We start from the raw sequence: 14,219 nt of genomic DNA, 5'->3' as shown, positions 1-14,219 counted from the left end.
GGGCGATCCTCCCATTCCCACAATACAAGGGGGTGATCCTCCTATTCCCATGGTACAAGGGGGGATCCTCCTATTCCTGTAATGCATGAAGGTAGTCCTCCCATTCTGATGGCTACGTCTCTAAGTAGTTTAGTCACTTTCTTTGATTGGAGTCGACTGGAAGGATATCGTCTTCCTTCCTATATGCCCTTTCAGATCATTGTACAAGCTTACAATATACCCGTACCTAACACAATCATATATGAATGCACATTTGTTAGTATTCTATCCTCAACTACTTGGAAAGCTTTAGGTTCTCTGCAACTTGTGCCCATTACCCAGAATATTTTAGCTTTTAAGAGAGGAACCAATCAACCCTTAGGGATACTTCCAAAGTTGCCTATTGCTTTGGGAGGAGAAATTGTCTATCTTGGTGTGATGGTTGTTCAAGGCCCTTTATATTTTAATCTAGTCCTTGGCCATGACTATCTTTATGTCATGGGAGCTCTTGTCTCTTCTCTCTTTCATGTGCTGTGTTTCTCGCATGAAGGAAGAATTGTGACCATTGATCAACTGTCATTCGTTGGTCCTAATTCTGCTCCAAATGAACCATCTTCCCTAAATGGTCCTTAAATGCAAGTGGTATCTTCCCCGCCATAGGTTAATTATGTGGCTACCTGTTCCATGGCCATGTCAATTGATGATCTAGTTAGTGATATAGTACACCATGTTCTGGAGGCATTGGAGCCTAATATTTCTATTAGATCCCTTGATATATGTATCCCTTCTAGAGCATTGTTCTCCCATCTGATGAGAACCTCTTGGAAGCTATGAACTCTTATAGGCCGTGATCAAGGTCTCCACGAGGATAATTATTTTACTATGTCAAACTCGTTAAAAAATGAAATAGGTCCCCATGAGGATAGTTCTTTTATATGTAAACCTCGTTAAAAAATGAAATAGGTTCCCATGAGGATAGTTCTTTTACTATGTCAACCTCGTTAAAAAATGAAATAGGTTCCCATGAGGATAATTCTTTTATTATGTCAACCTCGTTAAAAAATGAAATAGGACCCCATAAGGATAGTTATTTTACTATGTCAACCTCGTTAAAAAACAAAATAGGTCCCCATGAGGATAGTTCTTTTACAATGTCAACCTCGTTAAAAAATGAAATAGGTCCCCATGAGGATAGTCCTTTTACTATGTCAATCTCATTAAAAAATGAAATAGGTTCGCATGAGGATATTTCTTTTACTATGTCAACCTCATTAAAAAATGAATAGGTGTAATGAGTATAGTTATTTTACCATATCAACCTTGTTAAAAATGAAATAGGTTTCCATGAAGATAGTTATTTTACTATTTCAACCTCGTTAAAAAAATGAAAGAAGGTGTCAGAGCAGAGTTTCTTTACTTGTGTCAAGCTCGGTAAAAAATGAAACAAGGTGTCATGAGCATGGTTCTTTTCCTGTGTCAAGCTTGTTAAAAAATGAAACAAATCCCCTTCCAATTCAAGTCTTTGATTAGATCTCATAAAATCCCAGTCGAGTCTTTCACTTGATCTCGTAAGTGAACCAGGGAAACGTTTAAGAACCACCCTAAATTTATATGTATAATAAATTGGCTAATCCCCATGATACATATGAAAAATTTGAGGTGATTTTATCAATAATATAATATCTATATATCTATATCTATATATATATATATATATATATATATATATATATATATATATATATATATATATATATTTTTTTTTTTTTTTTTGGGCGAATCTCTCACCAAATTATATTATCTTGTAAAGTCATGGCGAATCTTTCACTGAATTATAAAATCTTTTAAGATCTTGGCAAATCTTTCACTGAATAATAAAATAGTGTGAAGTCCTCCAACAGATCCACATAAAAAAAGAACCTATTTAAACAACACAAAGGCTAGGAATGCAATCTTGTTCGGTCTTAACTAATAAGAACTAGTCAAAGTGATGTAGTGAAAATCTACTAAGGAGGTCTAGGATAGAAAAAATATGAAGTAGATGTCAAAATTAAGAAAGCCAAACTTCAAACTCATAGAATGTGTTTTGAAAGTTTAAATATGAATGAGGATGAAAGTGTAGAAGAATATTTTCTCAGATTTGTTGAGGCAGCTAACATGATTAGATGCCTTAATGCGAAACTTGAAGAAGAAGTAGGAGTTTGTAAAGTATTGAGATATATTTCTATGAGATTCAATTGTTAGGATATTCCGACACATAGGAAATAGTTAAGTACAACTTGGTCTAGTATAGAGTTAGGTATATAGTTAGGTAAAGTGTGTTTCTTTACCTTGTACATTTTGTAACTTACAATCCGACGGTCACGATATGTAGTGATCCGACGGTTCATTCTCTCCTCGGTATTACCGACACTTGATCCGTGGCTTGACACCCTATTGGTCCATGATTTCTATTTAAAGCGCATGGAGGGTCATTTGTAGGGTAATCCATCTATGAGAGAAGCTTATGTAAATTTTCATTCTTTCATTAATAAATTGCCTGAAGTGGCCGCGTTGGCTCAGGTCGTGGACTGTTTCCCTCTTTGAGGGTTTTAACCACGTCAAAAATACTGGTGTATTGATTTGCGATCTGGTTGTGAGCGGTGTCCTTTGGTGTTCTATCTGAGGAACTTACCCTGTAAATTCCTACATGGTATCAGAGCTATTTGAGGGCCGCGTCCGTTGGTGATCCAAATCTGAAGCCGGTAGAACTGCATCCGACTGCCGTTTCCTAGATCTACTTTTTCTGACTGCTTTCGGGCCGAGAGAACTGCTCTGTTGTGTTGGGAGCATCTGTTCCAGTGAGGAACCCCTTTCGTTTCACGCGAAAAGGTTTCCGGTAGCCCTAGCTGCGTCATTTTTAAGATCTGGAGGTATACAATGTTTATTTGCAGTTTACAGTTATTTTCTCTCTCTTTATTTCGGTTTCGGTTTATTTAGCTTTTTTTATTACCGGATCTATACCTTTCATTTCTGCGTATGCTCTTTGCCCTGCGACTCTGTGGGATCTGGGCAAATCAGAACTAGAAAGGAAGGATTTTTCTCATGCGTATGCTCTTTTCCCTGCGCCTTAGTGTGATTTCGGAAAATCAGAAACATTGAGGAAAATATTTAGTTTCCGGCTGAAGCTAACTTTGAGCCACAAGGTTCATTTTTGAAAATATTTAGTTTTTCGGCTAAAGCTAACTTCGAGCCGTAAGGTTTGTTTTCTTTGCATGTCCGTGTTGGGTTTTGTGTTTTTTGTTTTGTAGGGAAAAAGAGCTTTCTCAAAGCAAGCACGCAACCCAAAGGCCCCCCCTCTCTCTCTCTCTCAAATTTTTTGTATAGATCAATTGGTTCAAAGCTATTTTAAGAGAGTAGAGGTCTTGGGTTCAAATCTCCTTTTTGTGAGGGCGGATTTTTCATTTCCGCACATTCCCGCACTTCATCGACATCTTCAACAATGTTTTTTCAAAAAGCTATAACTTCTTCATCCGGAAGCCGTTTTCAGAGCTGTTTTTTTTAAACCAGCCTAATTTTTCGAGATCTATCCATTGGAACACTTAGTTTCAGCATCTTTAGCTTCAGTTTCTGTTGAAATGGAAAGTCAATACCAAGTTACCCTTGACAGCACCAACTACTTCCAATGGTTGTCCTACATTGAGGATTTACTTAGAAGTAAAGGTATCTACAGAATAGCCTCAGGCCAAGAAAAGAAATCGAAGGATGAAGATAAGGCTGCTAAATGGGAAAATAGGCAAGATCAAGCATGCGGATTAATAGGGATGTCTATTTCTCCAGATCTTAGATTCCATATTGCAGAACTTGATACTCCTGATGAAGCAATGAAACAAATCAATATAGTTTTTGGGATTAAAAATGAACTTAGAGCCCATCAACTTGAAAATGAGTTGCTTACATTGGACCCTAATAATTTTTCTTGCATTGAAGATTTCTTGTCCAAGTTCAAGACCCTTAGATATCTCTTGGAAGGTGTTAAGGTTAAGAAAGAAGATAATAACCTTATCTATTCCATTCTTACTAAGTTGGGACCAGCCTACTCTGTGTTTGTTTCCACCTTCCATTCTACAAGAGAAGCCTTCATTTCTCAAGGAATAGACTACAAGTCCCCTTCCTTTGACTCTTTTTGTGATTCTTTAATAAGAGAACAAGAAAAAGTCTTACACCTTGGTCTTCTTAATCTTGGAAACTCTTCCAAGAAAGCTTTAGCCGCCCAGCAGCAACCAAATTGAAGGAATCCTAAGAAGTCATATCCTAAAAAGAATGGTCCTAAACCAAACAAGGGTCCTAAGCAATCTCAGCCTCAAAATGAAAAATCATTTCAACAAAATCATAAGACAAATAAAAACAAATGGAAGAAGACTGATAGACATTGCAACTTTTGTAATCGAGATGGCCACTTAGAATCCAAATGCTTTAAGAAGATGGAAGCCTTGGAAGCAGCGAAGAAGAAACATAACATCCATTTGGAGCAATCTTCAACTTCAACTTCATCTTTAGGAATAGCACTTTCTGCATGTGGTTGTCAAGCATCTCGGTTTGGCTATGCACTAAATGTATCTTCTTCTTCTCATTCTCATGAGTGGCTCATTGATTCTGGAGCTTCTTATCACATGGCCAAAAACAAAGCCATGTTTTCTTCTTTAAATGATTGTAACACCAAAAATATATATGTTGGTGATGATAGATCTCTTAGTGTTGTAGGGATTGGAACTGGTCATCTAGACAATGGTCAGTTTAATGATGTATTATGTGTTCCAACCTTATCCTGCAACCTTCTATCTGTATATCGGATAACTCATTGAGGTGAAGGTAAAATCGTTGAATTTTCACCTCATGATGTTGTAATCAAGAACCTAAGAGATCCTAAACAGATTTTTAGCTACTGGCATTGCTGATGATTCTACAAGGTTGTATAAGTTTCACAACTTTGGGTCATCAAATCTTCCCTCAATATTTGTTGCTCATAACGATGAAGTGAGCAAACTTTGGCATGAGCGATTTGGTCACTTAAACTATCGCTCCCTTCAACATCTATGTAAAGAAAATATGGTGACAGGTCTTCCTATGGTATCTTTTAGAGATGGTGTTTGTTCCAGATGTGTACTTGGAAAACATCATCGGGACAGTTTTGAAAAACGTGCCTCTTGGCACGCCTCAGCCCCTTTACAACTTGTGCATAGTGATTTATGTGGTCCACTTCTAGTTGTTTCATTCTATGGCTGCAAGTATTTCTTAACTTTCATTGATGATTTCTCCAGACGCACTTGGGTATACTTCTTAAAACTCAAGAGTGAAGTATTTAACACATTTTTGGCCTTCAAGGCCTTTGTTGAAAAACAATCTGGACATCAAATTCTTAAGCTAAGATCTGATAATGGCGGAGAATATGTTAAAAACACATTCATCAACTTTTGCACTGAGAATGGAATTCAAATGCAACATACTATTCCATATACTCCAGAACAAAATGGTGTAGCTGAAAGGAAGAATCACACCTTAAAGGAAATGGCTAATTGTATGCTACAATCTAAAGGACTTGGTCTTAGTTTTTGGACAGAAGCAATTAACTGTGCAAATTACATAATAAATAGCACTCCTACTAATGCTCTAAAGAATATCACTCCAGAAGAAGCATGGAGCTCAATCAAACCAGATGTAAGTCACTTTCGTGTTTTTGGAAGTGAAGCATGGGCCCATATTCCAGATGAAAAGCATAAAGCTTTAGACCCTAAGAGTGAGAAATGTACTTTTGTTGGATATTCTGAAGATGTAAAAGGTTATAGACTTATTCCATTTAAGTCCAAAAATGTTATCATTAGAAGAGATGTAAAATTTGATGAAAATATATCGGCCTGCGAGCCTAGTCCAACGGATGTGCCACCTCTCCCTATCTCTTCTACTTTTGAAAACATTTCTTCTTCAGATGATGAAAGTGAGGATGACAATCCTCCCCCACCATTTCAGGATCCTCCTTCAGCTCCTCAGCTTCCAAAATGGGTTCGTGCTACTCGAGATGCAGCAGGTGATCTTGTCGGTGATCCTACAAATCAGCGATGCACACGTTCTCAGTTTGATAGAGCCTCTTCTTTACTGGCTCAAGCTCCAGTAAATTATGATCCTGACACTTTTGCAGAAGCTTCAGGCCATCCAGATTGGGAAACAACTATGAATGAAGAATATCATTCATTATTGGAAAATGATACATGGGATCTTGTTCCTCTACCAAAGGGACGAAAACTTGTTAGATGCAAATGGGTTTACAGAACCAAGTATGGACAAGATGGGAAAGTTGATAAACATAAAGCTCGTCTTGTTGCTAAAGGTTTTTCACAAGTTGAAGGCATTGACTACACTGAAACCTTCTCCCCTGTTGCCAAAATGAACTCTATCCGCCTTGTTCTTTCCCTTGCTGCCTCGTTCAAATGGGAAGTCCATTAGATGGATGTTAAATTTGCCTTATTGCATGGGGACTTGCATGAATAAATCTACATGGAACAACCCATTGGCTTCATAAAAACAAACTCCAGCCTTGTATGTCGGCTTAAGAAATCCCTTTATGGTCTCAAGCAAGCTCCTCGAGCTTGGTATGCCAAAATGGATAGCTTTCTTTTAGAATCTTGCTTTTCTAGGTGTCATTCTGACAATACTGTCTACACCAAGAAAGTGGGCAAGTCTCTTATCATTCTTGTTCTTTATGTTGATGATCTTATCCTTACCGGTAGTGCTCCCAACCTTATAAACCATGTGAAGTCCAGCCTTAAAAAGAAATTTGAAATGACAGAGTTAGGACACTTACATTATTTTCTCGGTCTTCAAGTCTTGCAATCCAAGGAGGGTATTTCCCTTTCCTAGTCCAAGTATGCCTGTGATATTCTACGCCATTTTCACATGGAAGACTGTAAGCCAACCCCTTCTCCCTTCCAGTCTAGAGTCAAACTTTCAGTCACTTGTACTTCTCCTGAAGTTGATGCTACCTTATACCGTCAAATTGTAGGAAAACTTCTGTATCTAACCCATACTCGACCTGACCTTTCCTTTGCCGTTGGCCTTGTTGCTCGGTTTATGCAAAACCCACGTGAAAGTCATTGGAAAGAAGCTAAAAGAATACTTCGTTATGTTCGAGGTACAGTTCAGCTTGGGATTCATTATAGTGCTGAAGCATCTCCTCTATTGGTTGGTTTCACTGATTCCGATTGGGCTGGTGACCCTGATGATCGGAAGTCTACTGCCGGTTATGTGTTCACTCTTGGTTCAGGACCTATTACATGGGCTTGCAAGAAACAAGGTGCCATTTCTCTTTCATCAGCAGAAGCAGAGTATCGTGGTGCCATAGAAGCTAGTAAGGAAGCCTTGTGGCTTCGTCAGATCCTGTCAGAGTTTGGCTTTCAGCAACAGCATCCGACTACACTTTGGTGTGATAATCAAAGTGCCATTCAACTATGCAAAGATCCAGTCCAACATCAGCGCATCAAACACATTGAACTACACATGCACTTCATCAGAAATCTCATTCACGACCATGTTCTTTAAGTGCAATATTGTTCAATAGATGATCAAGTTGCAGACATCTTCACAAAGGCTCTCACAGAGGCGAAGTTCACTAAACTTCGATTTATGGTTGGAGTTCAGGAAGTTGTCACTAAGGGGGGATAGGCTCTAGTGCCTCCTTCCTTCTCCTATTGTGTCATATTTGTAAATCCTTCAATCCTATCCCATGTTGTTCTTAAGGGGGGATGTTAGGATATTATGACACATAGGAAATAGTTAAGTACAACTTGGTCTAGTATAGAGTTAGGTATAGAGTTAGGTAAAGTGTGTTTCTTTACCTTGTACATTTTGTAACTTACAATCCGACGGTCACGATATGTAGTGATCCGACGGTTCATTCTCTCCTCGGTATTACCGACACTTGATCCGTGGCTTGACACCCGATTGGTCCATGATTTCTATTTAAAGCGCATGGAGGGTCATTTGTAGGGTAATCTGTCTATGAGAGAAGCTTATGTAAATTTTCATTCTTTCATTAATAAATTTCCTGAAGTGGTCGCGTTGGCTCAGGCCGTGGACTGTTTCCCTCTTTGAGGGTTTAACCACATCAAAAATACTGGTGTATTGATCTGCGATCTGGTTGTGAGCGGTGTCCTTTGGTGTTCTGTCTGAGGAACTTACCCTGTAAATTCCTACATCAGTTCCAAGATATCTACCATTAAAGAGATGCACAATATGAATACTCTCTTGATGGAGAAAATTCATGGAATTCTCATAACTTATGAAATGAGAATTGGAAAAGAGAAGTCGAAACCAAATGATGCTATGTTCAAAGCTTCAAAGAAGTCCAAAGAACATCAAAATTTCTCTAGATATGAGTTATATTAGGATATGGATCAATTTTCAAAGATATTAAAGAGAGGATCTGGAAAGTATGAAGGTAAGTTTCCCCTCAAATGATCTGATTATGGTAGAATTGGCCACCTCTCTTCAAAATGCCCTTACACTAAAGTTGAAAAGAAAGAGAAAGAAAAATAGAAAAATAATAGAATTAAATCTCACAAATACCAAAAGGGAAATAATTAGAGAAATAAGAGTTTCTATTCTAAAGAAGACAATAACTCATCTAGAGAAAGCGATCAACAATCATTTGATGAAGAACATGGCGAAAGATTTGTCATAGCCTTAAATTCTAAATTTAAATACATAGATAATTCATACATAAAGGAAGAAGTTGAAGGAGTAATTGATATTGAAGCAAAGCTTAATAGTGTTCTAAATGAGCTAAAGAAGACTAGGAGGAAGGATAGGCAGTCAAAGGAACAATTGTTGAGAGCAGAAGAAGGTAATTATCATTCTAATGAAACCTTTAAAATTCAAAAGGTGCAATTAGAAAAAACAAATCGAATTAAATAAATTTTTCCACAATAATTAAAATATAAACAAAAGAGTGATGACAAGTTAGAAGATGAGAATGTTTCTTGTTTAAGTGAGAAATTTCACTTGCAGTAGCAAGCTACTTTAGCCCTAACAATCCTACCAAAGACTTACCCAAACGGAAGGGGTTACATTGAAAGTACAACACAATGTAATAAAATCCCAATGCATTCATGCTTGAACAAGAAATCATAGAGAGAGAAAGGAGATAGTACCTTTCTATCACGAGAAAGTTCTCTAATTGATGCAATTAACTTGAGGGAAAACCTTCAAAGATCTAAGCTCGTGTCTCTACTCTTGAATACCTGCACACAACAACAAATAACTGAACTCTATACTATGAAAAAACTATTACCACATACATTTATAAACATATCCAAAAGCATGAGATAGTGGGGGAACATATTTCTTAGTTTGTATTATACCAAGAGAACTTTGTACATCATTATGCACTTCCACGAACTTCATCTATAGTCATCCCCTCACCAACACTCATTGTCCACTGGATCTATAATTATGGATTATCACATAGAGAACTACGAGAAAACACTTCGACGACACTTCCAAATATGATAATTCTTTCTCCCGTGTGATCTATGGAGAGCTTGTTTTTATAGATATTCTTAGGTAGTGAGCACATCAAATTTAGACATCTTGTTGACCATGCCTGGTCCTTTCATCCTTATCCTTTCTTAGTGATCAATTTTTACCAAATACAACCTTATCCATGCAGTTTCTTGCTCTATTGCTCCATCATAGTGTAACTAGGGTGTTTTTGGCTCTTTATTTCTTAAAGACAATATAAACACAATGTTGTTTGGCATAATTTTGTGTGTTTGGCTCTTTATTTCTTAAAGACAATATAAAAACAATGTTGTTTAGCATAATTTTGCTTGGCTACAATAATAGGGGAGCATTGAAGGCACAAATTCATGCTTTTTGGAGCTTTTTACAAATCACTTTTAGCATCCTGACTTTGAAGATGATGTTCCGGTGGATTTTTGAGCTATAATGTTATTTTTTGGAAGCTCAGTGACAAGTTCCAACCATGGGATGAGATCCCTATTTTCGAGACGACTAATTTTGACTGTTGAAGCACTCAATTTGGACAAAGAAAAGTGTATTTTTGAAGAAAATACCACACGTGCACTAATGGACAAGTCGGCCTTAACAAGAAAATGGACACCCTTGGAAGCCTATAAATACAAGTTTCCTCAAACTCATTTTGATATCACCGAGCATCTTCTTCTTCTCCTCTTGATTGATTGGTTTTCTTAGGTCTAACACTAGGTCACGAAGTTTGGTTCGTACAAGTTCAAGATTGTAGGGTACAATGCTCGCACGTGTGTTAGGGTTTTGGTTTCTGGACGCAGGCTTGTCACAAGAAGATTTCGGCTATAACCACAGGCTTACAGGCTCAAAAATACAGTTGGAAGCTCTCAACCACATGCATACCTCTTCCTCCTTGCGGTTGGGAACTTGGGCTAAAATATTGCATTTGACCGCAGTTATAGGACCGCAGATAGGAAAAGTTGTCTATGATATATATTGATGTTGGAACCATATTTCTGAATGTTGTTGGGTTAATTTTTTTGGATGATTTTGTATTGGCTCATTTTACTCTTTGATGAACATTTTATGACAATCTAATAAAAGAAGAATTACAAAGGGTTTTTCCCTGGTCATTGACTAAAAATCTTGTGTCTCTTGTTGATGTGTTGATTGTCTCCTTTTTCATTGCATTTACTTCTCTATATTCAATTACTATTGGTTGATGAAAGATATTAATTTCTTTTGAAAAATTGCTAATTGAAGAATTGAATTGGGCTAAAGTAATTGAAACAACATAGAGAAGTTTGAAAATTTAACATGGTATCAAAGCCAAGGTGAAGGACAAGCCCAAAAAGGAGACAATATTTGAAGCAATTGCCTTTTGAAAGTTGAAGGAGCCTATCTAATCAAGTCAAGACATCTTCCTCTTTCTTTAAGAAGCATGAGAAGTTGGGTGACTCATCTAACTTTGTCACTTGGAAGATCAGGTTGGAGATCATAGCTGATAACAATGATGTTTTGGAATTCAATCAAGGAAAATTACTTGAACCTATGGAGAATTCTTCTGCTGCTACCAAGAACAAGCACAAGAAATCTGAGTTAAAAGAAAAAAAAATTAGTTTTGATGGTTTACAACATCATTTACTTGCTTATATTGGGAATTTGAATAAGTCTAAGGATATGTATGATAAGTTGGTTGACATGTATGAAGTCGATAATTTGAATGATATCACCATCTTGAAAGATCAACTGAAAGACATGAAGATGAATAAAGGAGAGATTGTGCAATCCTATATCATGAGGATCTCTCGTCTTAAAGATCAATTTCAGAGAGTTGGAGAAACTATACCTGACAGGGAATTGCTAATTGTGACTCTTAGAGGTCTCCACCCTATTTGGTAAACCTTCATTACCGCCATAAGAAATAACAACAATTTTCCGTCATTTGTTGAACTTGTTGAAAATATCACTCAAGAAGAATTCAGGATGATTTCAAGAGGGAGAATTCATAAGCATGGAGAAGAAGAACCCATTGCATTTTCTACTCAAGATAAGAAGAAAAGGGGAAAGGAAGAACATCTAGTTCAAAAAGGTCCTCCCTTGATTCAAGGGACTCTTATAGAATATTAAGGGATGTTGAATGTTTCAATTGGCACAAGCGTGGTCACTATGCCAAAGATTGTTTGAAGAAGAGAGATTATCCAAGATTCGATCAAGGATACAACAACAACAAGTATGATGATAGAAGAAGAAGCCATTGTCGAAGAAGAAGTGATGATAAAATAAGGTGAGATGATAGAAGAGAGAGAGACAAACAAAGAAGAAGAGATTCTTCATGAAGTAATGTATCTTCTGGAATTAAGGAAGAACTTGATATCTATTTCTACCTTGGAAGATAAAGGAATGAGAATAACCTTCATTAATGGAAAGGTCCTCTCCTGGACGAATGGATCCCATATGAAAGATGTCTTTACTTTGGGATCTAGAGTGGGAGGACTATATGGAGTCATTGGAATACCTCTTCTAGCAAAGATACACAACACCAATTATCAAAGTGAGATATGGAACCAAAATAAAAGGAAGTCTAGGGTACCATTCCCCTATAACAGGATCAAGATCGATGATAATTCCAAGCAGGATAAAGGAGTAGTGAGAGAATAGGTTTGGAAGGATACTATTGCTGAAGAATAAATTATGAAGAAAGATGTTTGGAATAGTATTCCTAGACCGCCAAGTGAAACTTGAAGATGGATGAAGAAGCATGAAGTAAATGAAATATTTGAAAGGTAAAAGGAGGAAGTATGTGTCAAACAATCTCAAAGGTTTTATGTACATGACAAGAAGCCTCTCATTATTAGTTTGGATAAAACACCCCAACCCTATTCCCATATTGGCAGTTACCTAGTGAAGTTTGATATCACGAGAATCAAACTGGTCCAAGGTATGAATTTGATTTTTATTTTATATATTGTTGATCTATTCCTGATAGGTAGTGGGCCTATGATGATTAATCATAATAAGGATTGTGGTATGAGATATACTTACAAAGATATGAATCTATATGGATTCATCGGATTTAGTCATATTTCAATTGATGAGAAAATTGCAACAAGATTGATATGACCCTTTCAAGAAAGGGTCTAGGATGATCGAGGACACTGAGTTGGCTCTTCCCGCTTGTCTGAGCTCCCAGGGTGAGGAATTGAGATATAGGGCTCCTAGGGTTGAGGGATCTCTGGACAATAGAGTATCACCCCTATTTGTCACCCATATGGTCAGACATGTTACTCCCATATCTTGGTCTATCTAGAGTATACTCAAGTTGGCATCTGTCTTTCCCACCCATCTCGCCAATGGGTGTCGCCTCCTTGAGTCAAGCATGATCCTTACAACTTATGGGAAGTGCCATCCCGCTCGAGCTAGAGATGCGGGTGTTATACCACTTGACTCTTTAGGGTCATGTTGGGAAGGTCGACAGAGTTTCCCGAGTCGTAGCATTGGATCCCCGTTGGCAGAGGTTTCTCGGGTCGTAGCATTGGCTCCCCACTAGAAGAAGTTTCCCGGGTCGTGGCATTGGATCCCCACTAGAAGTGATTTTAGGTGGTAGTAGTGGCTCCTCGATGGATATATGGTGGTAGTTGAAGATCCCCTATGAGAATTCTTCTTTAGATTCAAGAATGTTTCAATAGATAGAGTCGAGAAGAGATGGGACATGATATGATGATAGGGTACTTGTGATGATTACATGATGCAGTTGGAATTTCTCCCTAGCTGAGAGGGAGTGATAATTTTTGGCAGCTCAATGAAAGATTCCAACCATGGGGTGAGATTCCTATTTTTGAGAGGACCAATTTTGACTAATGAAGTGCTCAATTTGGACAAGGGAAAGTGTATTTTGGAAGAAAATCCCACATGTGCAATAAAGGATAGGTCAACCCTAACAAGAAATTGGACAACCTTGGAAGCCTATAAATACAAGTGACCCCAAGCTCATTTGGAAATCACCAAGTATCTTCTTCTTCTCCTCTTCATTGATTAGTTCACACAGGTCTGAGGCTGGGTTGCAATGTTTGGTTCATATAGGCCTGAGATTGCAGGGTCCGAAGCTCACACATGTGTCAGGGTTTTGGTTTCCGACCGCAGGATTTTCATAGGAAAATTTCAACTATAACTATAGTATTGCAGGCTCAACAGTACGATTGGAAGCTCTCAATCACACACATACCTCTTCCTCCCCATGGTTGGGAAATAGGGCTAATAATTGACATTTGATCGCAGTTGACTGCAAACAAGAAAAGTTGTCTTTGATCTATATTGACACTGGAAACATATTTCTGAATGTTGGTGTGCTAGATGATTTTGTATTGGCTCATTGTAATCTCCGTTGAACATTTTGTGATAATTTAATAGAAGAAGAATTACAAAGGGTTTTTCCCATGGTGGGTTTTTCCCTAGTCATTGACCAAAAATTGGTGCCCCTTGTTGATGTATTAATAGTCTCCTTTGTCATTGCATTTACTGTTCTATCTTTAGTTAATATTGGTTGATGAAAGATATTAATTCCTATTGAAAAATTGCTAATTGAATCATTGAATTGGGCTAAAGTAATTGAAACAACATAAAGAAGTTTGAAAATTTAACATATAATAGATGCCCCCTAATGTATGATATTAGAAGATAAGTTGATGGCCAAAATACATTATAATAATAAGACCAATGAG

This window comes from Pinus tabuliformis, chromosome X, assembly GCF_031772625.1.
Source record: "Pinus tabuliformis cultivar Carrire ecotype Pingquan chromosome X, CPIR1, whole genome shotgun sequence".
Lineage (NCBI taxonomy): Eukaryota > Viridiplantae > Streptophyta > Pinopsida > Pinales > Pinaceae > Pinus > Pinus tabuliformis.
Note: the sequence above shows the minus strand (reverse complement) of the source record.